This window comes from Ambystoma mexicanum, chromosome 5q (genome assembly GCF_040938575.1).
Source record: "Ambystoma mexicanum isolate Mex_15411 chromosome 5q, UKY_AmexF1_1, whole genome shotgun sequence".
In the NCBI taxonomy this organism is placed as follows: Eukaryota; Metazoa; Chordata; class Amphibia; order Caudata; family Ambystomatidae; genus Ambystoma; species Ambystoma mexicanum.
The window spans coordinates 1,258,028,021-1,258,047,940 of record NC_090933.1 but is presented as its reverse complement, the minus strand read 5'-3'; the positions used below and the strand labels follow the sequence as shown (position 1 = coordinate 1,258,047,940).

At 47.8% G+C, this 19,920-nt stretch overlaps 1 long non-coding RNA gene across 1 annotated transcript in view; it reads right to left on the bottom strand.

Annotated features, from left to right (window-relative positions):
- Positions 1-19,920, bottom strand: part of LOC138497995 (uncharacterized) — a 233,504-nt gene that overhangs the window by 31,763 nt on the left and 181,821 nt on the right. Inside the window, exon 3 of the long non-coding RNA XR_011278682.1 lies at positions 19,317-19,383. This is a non-coding gene — a long non-coding RNA (uncharacterized lncRNA). The remainder of the gene's footprint in view (positions 1-19,316; positions 19,384-19,920) is intronic.

The window sequence follows — 19,920 nt, the reverse complement described above, 5'->3', positions numbered from 1 at the left end:
TAATGGACCAAGATACAGGAGTCCGACTGCACAATTTCTCCCCCGATTTTTGGAATGGAATGTTAGGGGTTTGGTAAATTAATTAAAGACCTGAAGTTCTCTGAATTCTTAAGCGATCCTTCTTTAGTTTGTTTTCAGGAAACTTGTGCAACTGAAACCCTAGTTTGGGACAGATATTACATTTTCCAACGAGGGGCCACCAAATTGAATGGAGGAAGGCCTTTAAGGGGTCTATGTATAGCCATCAAACATGGTAACGAAATGAAGGGGAAATATGATTTCAAATGGGGTAAAAGGTGCACTTTATGTGAAAATAGAGCTTGTAATTAATTCTCTTCTGAAACCAATATTATTAGTAAACATCTGCACTCTGATTTAACAACTTTTTGAGGGAGTTTGAGTAACATCTTAGCGGTATACAAAGTGGATTCCGACAGGCGGAGATCGCCTTAGTAGGCGACTTAAGTTCACATTGTTTATCATCGGCAGACGTCCCGGGTAGGGTTAAGGATCTTGAGTCTAGATACTCCATAAAACAACTGCAACACCGAAGAATCTGGAAGGAATTTTGTGCCAGATGGGGCCTTATTATTGTAAATGGACAGGTACCTGGTGGTATCCCAAGCAAGCCTATGTGGCATAGAGATGAACTTGTTTCCTGTATCGCTTACCTGGTAGTGTCAGAAGGATTATTCATACTTGCAAGCACTTTGAGGTTATCAGTAATACAGCTAGTGATCACGACCTTCTGATCTTGCAATCTAGGATAGAAACTAGTCTGCTAGAAATAACCATGTGTAGAAACATCACAGGGAATCAACAGAAGAACAGAATCTCACGGAACCCAAAGAGCAAAGAGCAATTTAACATGATTATTGCAAACTTCTAGCAATCAATCACATTGACTAACAAACTCAGGACCCTAACAGCAGACAATGTCCCTATCTTTGTGGTCGACAAGGTATGGGAACAGGAGGGAAAGAATGTACTATCTTTGCGTTCTAATCAAACAGTACAAACAAGAAAGAACCAGATGCGCAAGACCATTAAGGAACTGCACGCAATAGTTTTAAATCCCTATTGATGCAAAGAGATGAGGTATCGAAGCTTGAAGCAATTCTATTAAAAATGGAAAACATTTTTGGTCCCATGTAAATATGAAGAATTTTTCAAGTAAGACGGAAATTATAAATCCAGTATCGGAACAACTCTGGCAAAATCACTTTGAAGAAATATATATAGGAACACGAACTTTGACGTCTTTGATTTTGTTTATAACCACCAATGGGAAATTCATATTTGCCTTGATCAGCTGCACAATATCATAAAATCTTCTTCTAATTCACTTGCTCCTGGCCCAAACGGTTTGTGCAACAGGGTGATAAAAATGGATTATGTGCGGGCACTGATTCTATATATATTATTTCCAAAAATCTAAAGACCAAAATATTTCCGACATCCTGGAAAACGTGAGTGATAGCTCTGGTTTTCAATAAAGGTTAACGTTTAGATCGTTTGATGTACTTTGCGTTACATCCTTTGAGTCACCGCACGATCACCGTCCTAGTCGTGGAGAGTAAAGTCTTCACAAAATGTATCTTAAAAGAAATCGAGGACTGGATCTTCTGTACGGGTAGACCGAACCGATTTTGGGAGGGGGATTGGGACTGGTGTAAAGGGTATTCTTATTCACTCACTAATTGAACAGGCTAGCGCAACAAGGAATGATCCACTTTATGTGGCCAGCATTGACCTGAGCCTTCCTTTCGACAAGGTGGACAGAGATAGGCTCTGAGTAAAGCTATTGTTTTGCCTTCCTCTTTTCTCAGTAATTTAAAGATATCTTTTTAACTTAAGGGACTCCCCTCTGTACTTAAAAAAAATGCTGGAAGGCAATGTGCTTTGTCTTGGGACGAAAAGAATTAATTCACACGTCATGTAAAGTTTCGTAATTAAAGATTATCACAATAAAAAACACATAGAAATGAAACAGGAATACATCACCATTAGCGTCTCTATAACATTCTACATCTCTGCCAAGCCTTCAATGGGAATCACCAAGGTGGGAGAGAGAATACTTCACTTCACCAACGGGAACAGGCTAACGGAAACACACCTGCTTCAATCAGCCCAGCCGAACGTCAAAGTAAGAGGTCAAGAAGTGAAGTGACTTGCTCTTTCCCTGTCTGGGTGATGTCTTTCCCTCCAACTAACCCAGTATTTTTACAGAGCTGTCCACTGTCAGCCGAACCCCACAGCTGTGCAGCCGTTGCAGCTACAAGATGCCAGTGAATTTGTAAACAATCTCTGGATTCTCATGGGAAGCCAACAGACTTTGCTCTAAGCTGCTAAAAGAATGAAATCAAACTTCCTCTGAACACATAAACAAGCTGTCTTTCCATTGCTTCATCAAATGCACATTGTGCTCAGAGAAATGGGTCTCTCTTTAAACTTGAAGTCAAATGTTCATGCATGTTCACAGAATGCATTTCACTTAGACTCCATCTTGGAATCAAAGGTTACATTGTTTAAATAGACTACAGCTACAAAAGTGGAATCTACCAGGACACCTCTTAGATATTGTAATCCACATTTATAGTAATACCCAGGTCAAGGTCAGGTTGAGCATGAGGGTAACTTGACCAAGCCTACTAGGACTGAATGAGTATTGAGGCAATGGTGCCTACTCTCCCCCTGCCTCTTTAATTTGTACCTCTCAGACATGGGGGGATTTTTAGAAACAGTGTCATTTGTACCCCCATTGGTAGCCAGCGAGCATTGTTTTTGTATGGCTTACGCATATGATTTATTATTAATTGACAAGACTCCAGTAGGTCTGCAGAGACTTTTAACCAGATTTGAAGAATACACAAAGTTAAATGGTCGAGTGGCATACTCAAACTAGTCAAACCGTGCATGTTTTAATGGCAAGAAAACTAAACTGACGTGCTTTAAATGGTCAATGGGCACGAGAATACTGTCCGTGGTACCCACTGTGAAATATCTGTAATATATGCTTGTTAGACCTAACCAGCAAAGCATATTAAAAATGCCCCTGTGGCAAAAAGGTAAACAGCTGTGCGGTCAGATGCACTATATTTGTAAGAAATATTGTTGTTTCACAATATGCCCACTAATATTGTATTATACTCGAAAAGTCATGCCTGTGATTTTGTATGGGTCAGAAATGACTTTTGTATATGTGAAATTGGAGCTTGAAAAATTGGAAGGTATTGTCTGGCGGAAGGCTTTGGCTCTACCAAACCGCATACCAGTCACAATCCTTTTATACGAATTAGGTCTCAACCCAATGGTCTGCCTATTCCAATGGAAAATGTTGTTGTTGTATCGAAAGTTAGTACTGTATAAATCTGCCACCCTTTCTTCCCTAGTAGTGGAACAAATGGAGAGTGCACAAGGGTGGCCATTTACACATTTTAAATAGAGATGTAGTAGTATTTTGGAAAGATATGATATTGTAGTGGAGATCTTATTGGATAATACGAGCTATGTGAAAAGAAAGAATCTGGACTTGGACTGGATCTATACTTGTGAAAAGAGGAGTAAATATAAGTTATATGTTAAAATAGGTATAGAAATCAAAAAAAGAGTCACATTATTGAATTATCTGTCGCAATGTCCTGATAGAAGATTTAGGGACGTTTTTATGAGAGTGCGTTTTAAGCATATTCTTTTTATTAGAGGACAGTGGGATAGTGGTATGTATTGTTTCTGTAATCAAATGGTCGAAACGTTTAAACACCTAACGATTGTTTGCCCAACTTTTCAAAAAACTAAAGACCTTTTTAATACATTTGTTTACGATCTGTCATTTTTAAATCATGACACTTTTTGGTACTACATTTTAGAGGGTCATCCTACATCACTATTAATTAGAGTTGTCACTTTTAAAAAAGATCTTGAGATTAGTTGGCTATGTAGTTTTATGAATGATCATTAGAATTATATTTGTGTATAGTGATTCTCATTTTTTGTACTGTTTTTAATGATGATATGTGTTTAACTGAGTAATGTGTGTACATGGTTTGATATAAACCATGTACAATAATATATATATATATATATATTACATTATTTTATTGAAAGTATGTGTTTAAATGCCAAAGTTTCCCTGAGTTTCCCTGAAGGCCTCACCGTGTAGTGTACAAAACAATAATGAAGTTTAAACACTGAAAACATTTATTAAAGCAACTTTAGAGATATAACATCCTGGAAAAATGAAAAAACTGTTGGCAAAAAGTCATTCGGACTGAAACAGGAAATAGAAATCCTCATCACTTGGGAAACAGGGAAGTTTAAATTGTGTGATGAAATCTAAAAATGATGAAGCTCATTTCAAACCTTTTCCAAATGTTGGAGCAAGGCAGCTATTGAAAAAGGTTGCTTTTGAGTTTTGAGCTTTTCTCAATCTCGGGATAAACATGGCCCTCTGGTCCTGTATGTGAAGCAGGAGACCAAGTGGAATACTAGGTCACACAGCCGCTCTCTATAGAACCCAGTCTGGGTATATGGTTAGTTAAGATCACTAAGAGTTCAATTTTCAAGTAAAAAAGAGATGTCTTTGGTTGAAAAACGACAAAAACATTGAGGTTCGGTTGTTTTTTCAAAACAATTTTATCAAAAATAATAGTCTCAAGAATGAGAAGTCACTAATATTCTCTTAGAATTTGCCACAATTGATTTATCAATCAGACCAAAATTGCCAATGCATTTCGGAAATAGATTTCCTTCGGGGCCAGTCTAAAGATAATACATACAAGTTCACAAAATAGAACACTCTGCATGCAACCTATCAATCTCAGGTAAACGTTTCCCTCATTTGGCTTTACTATCTGATATCTACAGTAAACAGGGTCTTATGATGGTTATTATTTTTCTCTTTTTTCCCCATGCTCTCACCTTATCCATCCACTTCTGAAACTACAACTGAATGGTATGTTCCTAATTTTGTTACAATAATGTATGACACTTATATGTTGCTTTATACGAATTTGAACAGTTTTTTCTCTATTTTGTGAACTTGTATGTATTATCTTTAGACTGGCCCTGACGAAGGAAATCTATTTCCGAAATGCATTGGCAATTTTGGTCTGATTGATAAATCAATTGTGGCAAATTCTTCCTCACTAAGAGAATATTAGTGACTTCTCATTCTTGAGACTATTATTTTTGATAAAATTGTTTTGAAAAAACAACCGAACCTCAATGTTTTTGTCGTTTTTCAACCAAAGACATCTCTTTTTTACTTGAAAATTGAACTCATAGTAATCTTAACTAACCATATACCCAGACTGGGTTCTATAGAGAGCGGCTGTGTGACCTAGTATTCTACTTGGTCTCCTGTTTCACATGTATTTTGAGTTTGGGTGTCTTCAAATTCGTCACAGCCAGCTCCTTTTTGAATATTTGGATATAAATTGTTTGAATGAATCTTCTTTTTGCTTAGAATTCTGAGCACTTGAGATACGTGGATTTACTATCAAGTGGTGCCCACTCACTTCCCTTCTTCCTCTGGTCCTGTATCCCAGGGTAGCCAATCACCCCGCCTTTTGCCAGACTGTCCCGATTTATTCGGTTGTATCCTGCTTCCCACATAGAGCCTATCCTGTGCTTTCCAAAGACTTAACAACTTACAGTACACACTTTTTGAGTGATAGTTCAAAGCGCAGGGAAGCACAGCCGCTCCCCGCTTTGAGTCAGGAGAGCATTACAATAACATCTATTGCAGGGTATATGGCCAGGCACCCAGTTCCAAGGGTTAAGGGCCTTTGTCCTATAAGAGGTGCGAATGGGGGATTGCAATACACGGGAGGGGAGCATAGCACTGCATTCTGTGTGAAATGCATTCATGCCCATTTCATCATAGGCCCATTTGCTCGAGGCAGATTTGTTCGCAATTTTGTAACACATTGCCTTGCAAATATATATGATGGGGTGGGTTTTGGTATTTAATTACGGTGGGGAGTTGTGAGGTTCATGCAGGGATCTCCGTCCGCATATTATGTGCGAGTAAAGCTTAGAAAACAAATGCAAACAGCTCTGTCTCGAGCAAATTGCACTGAACAACCAACGTAGATCCCTGAAATAATAACTCATCCACATGATCTCATACTGCATTACTTTTTATTTCATTTTGGATACAGGTTTAAAACCCCAAAGAGACCCCTGCGGGCTCCAGCGCATTATAAACGAATTAACATAAACAAATAAATATAAACGGATGTGTTTGGGTTTACATACCTGTACAGTGTACAGGGTTCTACTGTATTTCTTATTCAGGGTGAGGAAAATTAAATCTATAATCATGTTATTTTTGCTTTACATATTTTCATAACAGTTTACATAATGTCAATCTAGTTTCTTTCGTGATTTGTGTACTTTTCAAGACATTGTTATGAAACTATTTTTTATGTAATTGCTTGAACCCCAGATCTTAACAAATACGTGAAATGAACAGCAAAATGAAGGTAAATTTGACGCGCAGATCCCACGTTTTTTGATTGGCTGAGTTATTCAATCGTAATTATAAATTCACGATGAGTCTTTTAATTGCAACAGAACTTGATATTTATTTTGCTTGTAGAAAAAATCAGCCGACACGTGTTTCGACCCTCTGGGTCGTTGTCAAGGCTGAGCATAAAACAATATAAGTAGAAAACAAATGAAAAATTATTTCAGGGAAATCCAATAGATATGCGGACCGATTCATGGAATAAATGTGCGCCGAAAAGGGGAGCGCAAGCGTGAAAATCGCAGCGCAAGCGTGAAAATCGCAGCGCACGCGTGCCAATGCCGCGCACATCGATTCATGGAATTCAGTGCGCGTGTAAATCCTGGGACGTGTGCTAAAATTGTGGGTGGCCCACGCGGGCGCACACGTCATTCAACGGCGTGCACTACGTGCACAGGGAAAGCGCACATAGCGCAGCGCACACAAGAAAAGTGGGCGGAACACGGGGCGTAACACGTGGAATGGGGAACAACGCGTGAAAATGTGGGCGTTACGGGGGAAGTACAGGAGGTAAATGTTTGCAACGCCCACACGCACGCCACCAACACGTATTCATGGAATCGAACAGGGGAAAGGCGTGTGCCAACAAAGACGCGCTAATCCGGAAACACGTACGCCAGCAGGAAGCAGGCGTAAGCGGCCCGCGCAGCATAAAAGTGCGCGCAAACAACAAACAAGCTCAGACGCTACGATGAATATACCATTCCTCAGAGCAGTGGTGGTGGGACACCGCAGGAGGAGGATAGCCAGGCCCCGCATTTTTTTACCCAGGACCAGCCTTTTTGGGATGCCTGATGACCAGGTGTATGGGAGGTACAGATTTCCACCACACATAATCCTCGACCTGGTGAGTGAGTGGGAGGATGACCTCACATCACCCACCCTGTGCTCGCAAGCACTGAGCCCTTTGGAAAAGGTGCTCAATGTACTGCACTTCTTGGCTACTGGTTCATTTCAGTGGACAAGTGCCATAGTGAGGGGTGTGTCACAGGCCACGCAGTCACGCTGCCTACACCAGGTGTTGGCCATCATGACTGCACGCCCCTCAGTCCGCAGGCACATATACATGCCCAGAACACCTGCAGAAAGGCAGGCCGTGGTCCAGGACGGGGTGGCACACTTCCCCAAAGTGCTAGGTGCCATTGATTGCACCCATGTGGCTCTACGTCCTCCCAGGGCCACTGAGCACATATATCGAAACCACAAGCACTGGCATTCAATCAACGTGCAAGTAGTATGTGATGCCAAGGGAATCATCACTTCAGTATATGCCAACTATCCAGGATCAAGCCATGATAGTTTCATTTTCAGAATGTCACCCCTAAACCGGGACCTGGAAGCTGGGCGGCATGGCGACACATGGCTGATTGGTGAGTATAAATGCCTCTGCACATGCATGCATGTCAGATACTGAGTAATGTGAAAACCCCACTAATGATAGCCATCATCACCTCCCCAGGGGACAGTGCCTACCTTCTGAGCACCTACATGATGACGCCAATTCGGAACACCACCACACCACCCGAGGTAAGATACAACGCAGCCCATATTCCAACCCGGGGCATAGTGGAGCGCACATTCAGAGTGTTCAAGTCACGCTTTCGCTCCCTTGACCGCTCTGGTGGGCAGCTGCTATATGCACCCCCAGTAGTGTGCAGGATCATAGTGGCAGCATGTGTCCTGCACAACGTTGCAACCCGCCGGGGCGTGCCGGTGGACATGGTGGTGCCCCCACATCCCCAACCACATGCACGGCCGCTGCGCATGGGAGGTGAAAGGGCACGTGGTGAGGCAGCCCGTAACCAGCTAGTGGGAAATTATTTCACCTAAAATCCCACACCTGTGGAGTGCACACAGCCCTGGCACATACCAGCTGACAATCAATGATGATGACAAAAGGGACAGTCAACTGTCACAACCATACCAGCCTAAGATTAGTCACCTGGAAGTGTTACAATATGTGCATCCCTACCTACTTAAAGACACCCAATGCTGTGTCACAAAACGCCACACATTCATGCAGCATGAACGACTACCCCCTTGCAAAATACCACATCAAAATAGTGGGATGTCACCAAACCCCTCCCGATCTCAGCTACCCAACACACCATGGCATGGCATGCAATGTGAAAGCAACCAAATGAATGCATAACACATGACACAAGTGTCACAAAGTGCACTGTCACAAATGGAAACAGGCCACAGACAATATGCTCCCAGTAATCAATCAAAAACAGCACACATGAACAAATACTTACCAGCAACACAAAACAGCAGCACCGGATGAAACCGTGGCAATATATGACAGTATAAAATTAAAGTAGTGCAAGTCCCACAACCTGACTAAGGCAGCACATCGACCCCTTCCGAATGCAGAGTGTTGCTGTCAGGCAAATATGTCAGTGTACTGCATACAACATGAACTGCATCTGCAAAGGAGACGGCCTTGTGAAGACATGAAGAAGCTACATGTATATAAGGAGAAAGACATGGATGCACAAGCACATATCCATACACCATGCAGTGTAGAATCCAACAACAATCCCCACTAGGGATGTACACACAGTTTTTACTACAGACTGCCCACACAACTCATGGAGCCCAATATCACTGTATAAGTTACTGTCACTTGGTCACACCCTTTGCAAGCCCATGGAAAGAGGAAGCAGGAGGGGTGTGCGTGTCAGGAACCCAAGCATCTAACCCAAAGACAGGACAAGCCTGCATGTGTCCAGCTGGAATACACAGTGGAAGCCCACAGAAGCCACACAAAGCAACACACTGTAAAAAAAGAATATTAAAAAAAATCAAAAATGGCCATGTGTGGACCGGGGGGGACCCAGGAGGGGCGAGGTACAGGGTGCACCCCAACACCAACATGCGTGGATTTTGAGAAAATAAAAGACCTCCATGGGCTCATGGCCTGCACGGCTACGCTACAGTGGGAGAACTGCCGTCGCTGTCATCACCCTCTGCTGCTACATCAGGAGGTGGCCGTGATATGGGAGGCAGCCCACGCAAAGCCCTGGTATGGTCCTCCATGGCAGCAAGCATGCAGGTCTGGAAGGTTTGGTTCTGCAGGATGATGGTACGGAGATCCCCATGCAGCACCTCACGGGTAGCACGCATTTCTGCCTGCATGGCCTCGGGTGATGCCCGGATCTACGCACGGGGTGGCTGGAGCTCAGCTGAGAGTGAACGTGTGAGCTGCCCCCGCTGCTGTTCTGACCTAAAATTCCAGGAAACCTCAAGTTCACCCAGAGTATCTCTGAGGGACCCGTGTTCTAACCTCAGGGCTTCCCTGTGGGCCTGTGACTCTACAGATATGGCTTTGCGCAGAGTCTCCAGTCCAGGCCGTCGGTCCCTGTTGGACGCCAACATGTCCTCCCTGTGTGAGTGGCAAATGGAGTCTGTTGCCTGCTGCTGGAGCTCCATCTGCCTTTCAGGGGGGAGAATGGAAGTGGCCATCCTATCCATTGCCTGAGCCATCATTTCACACAATGTTCCCTGTTGTGCTGCTATACTGTACATGGAGTTCTCCCACACAGTATTGCCTGGTGGCGCACAGCCACCGCGTTGGTGGGCACCACACCTGTTTGGGGCAAGGCGATCTGCACCTTGCTGTGCTGGCACTGCCTGAGGCTGCAGGACTGCATTCCTCCTTTGATCTGCTGGCCCAGGAACAGGAGCAAATATTGTGGAGTCTGACCCTGCATCCGTAACCGCCAAAGGCGGACTTACCAACACTGAAATCCCCATAGAGGGGTCTACCCCCGGTGCAGGTGGGTTGGACAGAACAGCATCCCTGCCAGAAACACTCATCTGCGACGGCACATATGTCTCACTGTCCGATTCAGCATCTGATTCATAGAGGTCTGCGGAGGTGTACCCAGAGACACTGATGGACAGCATGGTCTGTAGGACAAATGGGTTTTCATCCACCACCACCCCACGTCCTCCAGTGCTGCCCGGTTGTGGCTGTGATTCCTCCTGGATCTGCACCATCTCCTCCTCCTCAACAGCATCAAGTGCCTCATCACCTGCAAAAACATGAAAGATAACAAATGGAAACAGGCATGAGCACCATAGCACACACATAGGCCTGACGAGGCAGAGATCCAGTACATAAATTACACATGTCCCACATGACTATAACCCTGGCATGCATGCACTGTCAATGAGTTGGAAGGGGAGGCAAAAAGCAGACACTGGGGACTCCAAGATGGAAAAGCAACACATGTGCTGCATGCTGGATAGCACTGGCATCACACATTAGCCTGTGAGTGGCATGTTTAATACACATACATGACACATGCCAGCACACAGATGGCACGTAGCATAGCCATGGTACATTTGACAAGTACTGCCATATGGTAGGAAATAAGTACTGTCACCCATCCATGTGAGATGGACATCATGAGATAAAACATGCAAAATAGTGTGACAAAACACGCATGTGCCACACGCTGCAACAGATCCAGTGTTCACTGATACAGTGATGGCAGGCAGATGGATACATCAATGGTTGGTCACTTCAACATGACAGAAGACAACAGTCATGTTCAACATTCAAACAGGGCCCAAAAATGATTGTGTGCAGGCCATTTCTCAATCAGCCTGAATGGTTAAATCATTCCCATAACAAGGTAATAAATGTGGGCCATTGTGGTGTGCAATCTATGACAGAAGTATGTTACATTTGTGGCAGTACGGGAAGAAAATGCGTCGTAAAAATGGCAAGGATTGAAACAATCAGGCTGAATGAACAGGAAAACATTTTTAACAATGTTGTTGCAAGATGACAGTTGAAGGGCAACTGCAGTAATCTGGTGCAAATTGGCAACTGTGGTCAGAAGGGATACTGGCATACCCAAACCCAAGGCCAGGGAATGGTTTGGAGGGACCACATGGGTGACCCATACCAGTCATGACTACACAGCCTCACCTGGCACTCAATCAGAACATATCACCCAAGCAACATACACATGGATTGCATACACATGCATGGGCACTCACCGGACAATGCTTCAAGATCTGGTAGGTCTCTCACGCCTCGGATCTGATCCTCTATGATGAAGCCTCCAGCGACAGACTCATGTTCAGTGAGTTGGTCGTCCTCTGGTGGAGACCCACCGCCAGTCACCAGAGTAGAGGCATGATTGGAAGCCAGCTTGTTCATTGCTCTGCGTTTCAGGTCATTCCACCGCTTATAGCAATCATCAGCTGTGCGCTTCACGAATCCAAGGGAACTAATACAGGTTGCGATAGTCTGCCAGTGGGCCCTATGTTGAGCAGGTGTAGTCTTGCACCCTGCAGTCACCACCATTTCGCGGCTATGTGCCAACACATAGGCCACAAGTGCATCTAGTTCGGCGTCATTGAAGCTAGGCTTCGATGACGTGCCGGAGTGTGTAGCCGTGTCTAGGGTCCCAGCCTGTAGTGCAAGAGCACCCTTCTTCTTCTTGGAAGGTGGTGCGGATCCTGAGTGGCTTACGCTGCTCTGGTTGGTAGGGGCAGAAGCGCAGGTGGACTGGGTACTGGAAGTTTCCAAAGGCACAATGACCAAAGGTCTTGCTGCAGGCATTGGCTGCAGGGTGCTTTTGGCAGGACCAACCTCGGTGTAATGGACTTGGACCAACTCTGTCCCGGCTGGGAGACTCGGAGCTGGGGTGGATTGAGCTGCAGCTGCCCCTGCAGCCTCCTCACCCTGGCTACTCGGGGCAGCAGATGACATTGCTGCCCCAGATCCACGTGGCCTGGTGACAGCAACTTTCACTGCCACACATGGCTTAGACTTGGTGACACGGAAGTCAGCCTCGGAGTCATCCTGTGCCGGTTCAGTTGACAATATGGGCCGGTTTAACAAGGGCTGAGCTGGGATGGTGTCAGCTACATTTCCCCCAACCATTGGGGGGGGCATAGGTGGCCCTGATTGGTCCTCCACACACTGGCCTCTTGGGCCACCCTGCACATCCTGGCCACGTCCCCTACTGCGCCCACTTCGCCCACCTCTTTGAGCTCGGCCACCTTTGCCTCCCTTACTGCTTGTTCACCTCCCAACCATGGCACTGATGTTGTTGTGCGTATGGGAGTTGCAGTAAACAATCGTCCTGGGCAATTGGGATGAAAGGGGTAGGGTACTAGATGGTATTCGTACCATAGTGCTCTGGCAAGGCTGTCTGGGACCCCTGGGGGAAGATGACGGGTCACGCAATGCACCTGCACCCCGAAAACAATATTAAACGTGCACGCAACCCCTGGTAGACCACGTGCGTGGAAAAATGAACCCACACTGTGGCTCCCAGAAACACAAAAATAAGCGTACGCATGATACACGCAGCCTACAATGACCTCTGAAGGGGTACGTGACACACGGGGCAACCACAGTTGGAAAATATGTGCGCGACTCACCGTCGGCCTGGAAAAAAAACGTGAAAAAGACACGCATGTGCGTGTTGGCAACACCCCCGCCAAAAGAAGAATTGAACGCTGTCTGAGGAAACAGGGAGTACGAACTTGAACCGTTGTGAAGTAATCGCGTGTGAACAGACAAAAAGTACAAGAATCACCCGCTCGCTCTCCACAAATAGCACGTACAAGAAAATGGCGTCATAAGCGTGCCTTTTGAGCCAGCCCACACATGCAGCGTCACTTACGCGCGTACGCGCTAAGGCCCTTTCCTCCTATTGCACGCAGTGACACCCGGACGTTCAGTTATTGCACGTGTACAATCAACATGCACCCGTGTTGAGGGCAACACCCTTGCGCGTCACGTCACAGACGCGCATACGCGCTTAGGGCCTTTCCTCAAATTACACGCTGACGTGTTGTTTTTTCACGTGCTGATTCACTATGCACCCGTGTTGAGGGACATGCCCATGCGCGTTATGTCACAGACGCGCTTACACGCTAAGGGCCTTTCCTCGAATTACAGGCTGACGTGCAGTTTTTTCACGTGCCAAATCACTCCGTATCAAGCTGGCCACGCGACAACACACGGAAGACCACGCTCCTGCCCAAAAGGCCATTTTCCTGCCCCCCAGAGCCCCGAGCACGCTCCCACCTGCCATCTGCTGTTGCCTGCCTGCCTGCTGCCCACGTGCCCTGCTATTTGGTGCCTGCACATCAGCCATCTGCAGGGGTCCAGTTGCTGTGTCCTCCCCTGCTGGAACAGAAGACTCCCAACTGGGATACCATCGCTCCACAGCCCAGCCCCAGGACCCAGTTGCCCACCCACACCTGCCTCAGGGGTCGCCATGTCGGGGCAAACACCATCCGAGACCACTGGCGACCCCCAGCCAGAGAGGCAGAGGGCCACCAGCTTCAGCAATAAGGACGTTGGTACCCTGGTGGAGCAAGTTCTGGGGCATTATGATGCCCTCTTCATCGCCCGCCAACAAGGAAGGACGTGAGAGGATCTGGGAGGACGTAGTGGTTGCCATCAACGCGGAGGGGTTGGCAACCCGCGACATCAAGCACGTCCGGAAGCGCTGGTAGGACGTCAGGGTCAGGACCCTCAGCAAGGCCCGGCACCTCTTGAAGGCAGAGGATGCAGAGGGGTGCCGGGTCAGCCTCAGCAACATCCAGATGAGGGTCCTGGAACGCATAAACCCAGCGCTCCACATCCAGATCCTTCAGAGGAAGACCCATCTGGAGTTCAGCGGTAAGTGGCCATGCATTGCTGTGGGAAACAGGGCATGTTGCAGTGTGCTGGTAGTCAGCTACTTGCCTGTATGTGTGACATAGCCCATTTATGGATGTGTGTGTGCAGGGACATCATGGTAATGCATGTGAGACCAGTCATGCGTGAACCACATGGATGGTGCATGTGTTCCAATGCAACATGGGGAGCATCATGCGGAATGCACACATGAATGCATGCATGTCTCTGTTCTTGGACATGGATGGGGTGTGAGATATGGTTGCTGCTCTCATGTACATGTATGGTGTACATGTCTGTGTGTCTGAGAAGAGTGTGTGTGACTTCGAAACGCCATGGATGCAAGACACATGTCCGTGACGATGTGTTGATTCACTTATGCAGTCTAGTCATCCTTGTATCCACTGTGTCTGTGTACGTGTGGTGTACGTGCCCTAATGCATGACCCTTCGGTGATGTGTGTGCATGGGATCAATATGAGCCTTGATGCATGTGAGTTTGAAGACAACATTTATGTCAATAGAGGCCCTTGTACATGGATGCTGATGTTGATTGCATGCGCTGTGCCTGTTTCTGCATGTGTGTCGCCTGCATTGACCCATGTGTTGTGGAGGGACAGGATGGAAGTGACGTTTGACAGTGCCACTCATGTGTTATTGCTTCCTGTCTAGGGGACTATTGTACAGTACCCTGATGCTTGTGTTCTATGTCTCCCTCTACACAGCGTCGAGTGAAGAAGAGGGCGGAGACGGCGCTGTGGAGAAAAGCAGCAGGGATGCCTCCACCGGGCGGCGAAGCAAGGCCCAGCCACCCTCCCAGGAATTGCCATCATCCGGGAGCGAGGGGACTGGTGCCGCGTCTGCCACTACGGCTGTAGCGGAAGGGCCGGGTGAGCCCCCACAGGGGCTTGCAATGGCGGAAGACAGTGCAGAGACATCCGGGTTGGTGGTCTTCACAGAGGAGGAGGCCACTACTGAGCCGCACATGGGGCCTGGTGGGGGTAGTACCACTGGTGCAAGTGGTGCAGTCCAGGGCCAGGGGCAGGAGGCAGCACAGGTCACAGCGGAGGGGCCTGTGCATGTCACTGTCCCTGACCCTGTGACTGCACCACCATGCACCAGCAGGGATGCCCCGTCCCAGGCCCGTCTGCAGATAGGGGGGAGGCCCACATCATCTGGCACTCCACTACCTGCAGACGAGGAGACCCCTGACCGTATGGGTACTGTCCTGATTGGTGTCGCGTTGCACACGCGTGTCATTCGTGATGACGTGTGTGCTTCCTGGGGGGACCATGCACGCCATCATGAAGATCTGCGTGGCAATGTGGAAGAGTTGGGAGGGGCCCTGGTCGGAGGGTTCCTACATGTGTCGTGCACTCTGGCGGCCCTCTCCTCCTCTGTGGAGACTATGCACCAGTCATTCTCCCTGCCGTCTCCCGGCCCAGATTCCACCAGGGCCCCCTGTGGACCTGGCCCGACCAACGCAGCCAGCTTGGTGGAGCTCCCATCCCTGCCACAGTCGGGAGCCGGAGGTCCAGCAGGGGTGGACACCCCACCAACTGGAGACCAGCAGATGGAGGATGTGCCGGCATCATCGGCCAGGGCACATGGACAGCAGCAGCAGGCTTAAAGTGGGAGCAATGATGGCTCGGGGCCATCAACATCAGAGGGGCAGGCATCGGCCGGAGGGCAGGAGGACCCTGGAATGGGAGTGTCTTCTGTGTGGCGGCAGTTGGGCCAGCGGATATATGCGGAGCGGCGGCGGGCGGAAGAGGTGCGGTTCACCATGGTCAGGGCAGAGTTCTCCATGCGCAGGGCGCTGAGGCGGGCTGAGTGCCTCGAGGCAACTCGCAGGGAGTTGGAGGTGGACATGGCGTTATCCCTGCGAGACCTCGGGCCAGGGAAGAGGCCCGCCTCCAGCACATCGACATGGAGTTCAATGATGCCCTGCCCGGGACATCACAAGATGAACGTAGGACTTGCCCACCGCCATTTTATATAGTTAGTTAGTGGTAGGTTTCCTTTCTGTTTTTATTTATTTTGAGGCGCTTGGACAATGCCCCACGTTTTTGTATATAGTTCTTCAATAGGTAGTTTTTTTTTTATAGGTTTCATTTCAATGATTGGGCACATGGACCCTGAATTTGTACTTTGTAGATAGTTCGACAATGTATTTGGCTTATTATTATTTTCTTTCCATGGATCAATGTTTTTTTTATTGTTTTTCAACTCTGGATTTGTTTTGCCGGACTGACACTTTGGACAGGTGCTTTTGGATTGCTTTGGATTTTGCTATCATGCATTTTTGGGTTATATTTTGGACATGCAGATTTTCATTATTTAGTTCCATTTTTGTGTGTTTCATTTAATTCCCTCGCTTTTGTGTTTAATACATTTTTATTTCCTACTTCAATGTGTGGTATTCTCTCTTTGGTTTGATGTATGTCACAATGTGTGTTTTCTCAATCACATGCACCCATTGTGTGTGTGTGACAGAAATGTGTTGATGTGCATACTTGCCATTTGGGATGTATCATGTGATGAGGATTTCATTGTGGGGTGGATGTCATACCTGGTTGTGTGTTTGGACTGGGGTGGCGTGGGGTGTGATTTGGGTGGCCATAAGGGCCATGATTGTGGATCGTCATGAGGTGTTGGGGGGACATGAGTCGGGGCCTGCTGGCAAGTGCCTGTCACTGCTGGGTGGGTGAGTGGGTGGGGGGACATGAGTCAGGGCCTGCTGGCAGGTGCCTGTACTGCTGGGTGGGTGAGTGGGTGGGGTGACATGAGTCGGGGCCTGCTGGCAGGTGCCTGTCACTGCTGGGTGGGTGAGTGGGTGGGGGGACATGAGTCGGGGCCTGCTGGCAGGTGCCTGTCACTGCTGGGTGGGTGAGTGGGTGGGGGGGACATGAGTCGGGGCCTGCTGGCAGGTGTTTATCACTGCTGGGTGGGTGAGTTGGTGGGGGGACATGAGTCAGGGCCTGCTGGCAGGTGCCTGTCACTGCTGGGTGGGTGGGGGAGCAGGGGGACATGTGTCGGTGCTCACATGTGCATGGTTACATGTGGGGTGGCTGGGGGGCATGGCCAGGGGTGCAGGGTAGTCCCCTGTGTTGTGGGCTGCATGCAGGGCCTGGGGAGGGGTGAGAGGGCACACCTGGGAGGACACACACTGCCAATTCGTGTTGGGGCACACCAGGAATACACGTACCACTCCCGTGGCAGCGAAACGGCATGTAAACCTCCATGCGCACCCCCGAAATACATGTACCCCGCTCGGCCAAGGCCTATCGCGTGTAACACGTCCCACGCACCCCCAGAATACACGTACCCCGCTTGCACAAGGCCTATCGCATGTAACATGTCTCGCGCACCCCCCAAATACACGTACCCTGCTCAGCCAAGGCCTATCGCGTGTGAAACTACATGCGCACCCCAGTAATACACGTACCCTGCTCGCACAAGGCCTATCGCATGTAGAACTTCCCGCGCACCCCCCCAATACACATACCCCACTCGGCCAAGGCTTATCGCGTGTAACACGTCCTGCGCACCCCCCAAATACACGGACCCCGCTCGGCCAAGGCATATCGCGTGTGAAACTACACGTGCACCCCAGTATTACACGTACCCTGCTTGCACAAGGCCTATCACGTGTAGAACTTCCCGCGCACCGCCCAAATACACGTACCCCGCTCGGCCAAGGCCTATCGCATGTGAAACTACACGCGCACTCCAGTAATACACGTACACTGCTCGCACAAGGCCTATCGCGTGTAGAACTTCCCGTGCACCCCCCAAATACACGTACCCCGCTCGGCCCCAAGGCCTATCGCGTGTGAAACTACACGCGCACCCCAGTAATACACTACCCTGCTCGCACAAGGCCTATCGCGTGTGATACTACACGCACACCCCCAGAATACACGCAGGCAGCCCATCTACCCTCCCTATACCCCGTAGGCAGCCCTTCACCCTTCCCATAACCCTCAGGCAGCCCATCCACCCTGGGTATGCTCCGCGGGAAGCCCTTCACCCCTGGGCATGCCCCGCAGGCAGGGGGGACTTTTCCCACGTTTTACACGCGATTTCGCTGGCGTGAGCGGGGTACGTGTATTGTGGGGCGTGCGCGGGTAGTTTTACACGCTATTGGCCTAGCGCAAGCGGGGTACGTTTATTCTGGGGCATGCACAGGGAGTTTTACACGCGTTTTCGTGGTTGGGGGTCTGTGTGCTGGTCCACTGGCCTTTGCCCCATGTACTGGATTTGTGCGCTGTTCATGGCGCACTGGGCGGGATTGGGGGCGTAACTGGCACTGCTGCAGGGTCGCTGCGCCACTCTGCGCCACGGCTGGTTATGGATGTTGAAATCCATGAATACGCTGTGCGCTTAAATGGGTTTTGGCGCACGTGGCTGGCGAAGACTGCCGCACGTGCACACTGTGCGCCAGCCGCGTGCGCCATTTCTGCGCCGAATTCTATGAATTACCATGATGGTATTTTAGTGGTTGGATTACAAACATAAAAGAATTGTATTTGTTCATATCGTGTCATAGAGGGTTGAACAAAGATATATACATCATATACAATGGTTTATCATATCATTGTGATGTCACAGTTCAGCAATAAATCGAGAAAGAAAGGTAGCAAACAATACCATGGTTCAGTCGAGCGGGAAATGTTGTAAACAAATGGTGAAGTATTCATAATGCAGACAGATCCAATATGATAGAAGATATGACATGAAGATCAGTGTAAGTTATATGTTCTTAGTAACATGCACATGGGAGCATCTCATGGGCCACCCAAGGTCTTGGGGGTGTGAATGGGAAACACCTTGACAAAGACCGTGATACCCTAGGAGAGTAATCAGGAATACATGTGTGCAGGAAGTGAATATGGTGAGGGGTAGAATGACTAATAAGAGCAAGTGGTAAGGTAGGGGGCCTCCAAAAACCAGTGACACGTACCAATTGTCTTGGTGAGGGAAATAACCAATAATGCTGACTGAGTAGTATCCACCCTGAATGGGAGGTAGCAAAGAGGTGAGGAGGAACATTAAATAGTTTTTAAAACCATGGCTGTGCGCAATCTAGAGAGGATTGTAGTCCTGGTAAATGCTCACTTACCCTGAATGGTAGGTAGCAGTTATTACATCGAATGAGTTAGTTAATGATGAGGTCTTCAAAGAGATAACTGCAAATAGAAATGGGATGAGGCTAGTTAATATGAGGAAAATATGGCTGCTGCCATAGAAAATACACTGAGTGAATTGACATAAATGATGTTAAAATACACCACATAACATATTTACAGTCTGAAAATGTCTTATTTCACGCACATTAGCCCGTCTACTCAGGCTTTTCCACTAATGTTACCATATAAGTTATTACGGGGCGGAGGGAAGAGTGGCATTAATGATGTCGCACAGAATTGGGCACACTAAAATCCGCCTCCGATGTGCCCCTGTGTCTAAAGTGTTCTGCGAAACCGTTTTATAAACTTGACCATCCTCCCAATTCTGGAAGGCATGAGCTTCACCAAGTAGCTCAGGTATAGAGGCCAGATGACTCGGCTGTTGCAATGCTGGCACTTTGTGAAACACAGTTTAAAAGAATTGTGTACTCGAAATTGAAGAGAGCTCAAAAGCAGGAGTAAATGGTCAAATGTCTGAGCCCTTTATAACAGGTGAGCTGCTGACAAAAAGCTTGACTTTAGGGGTTGTGGTGCAGC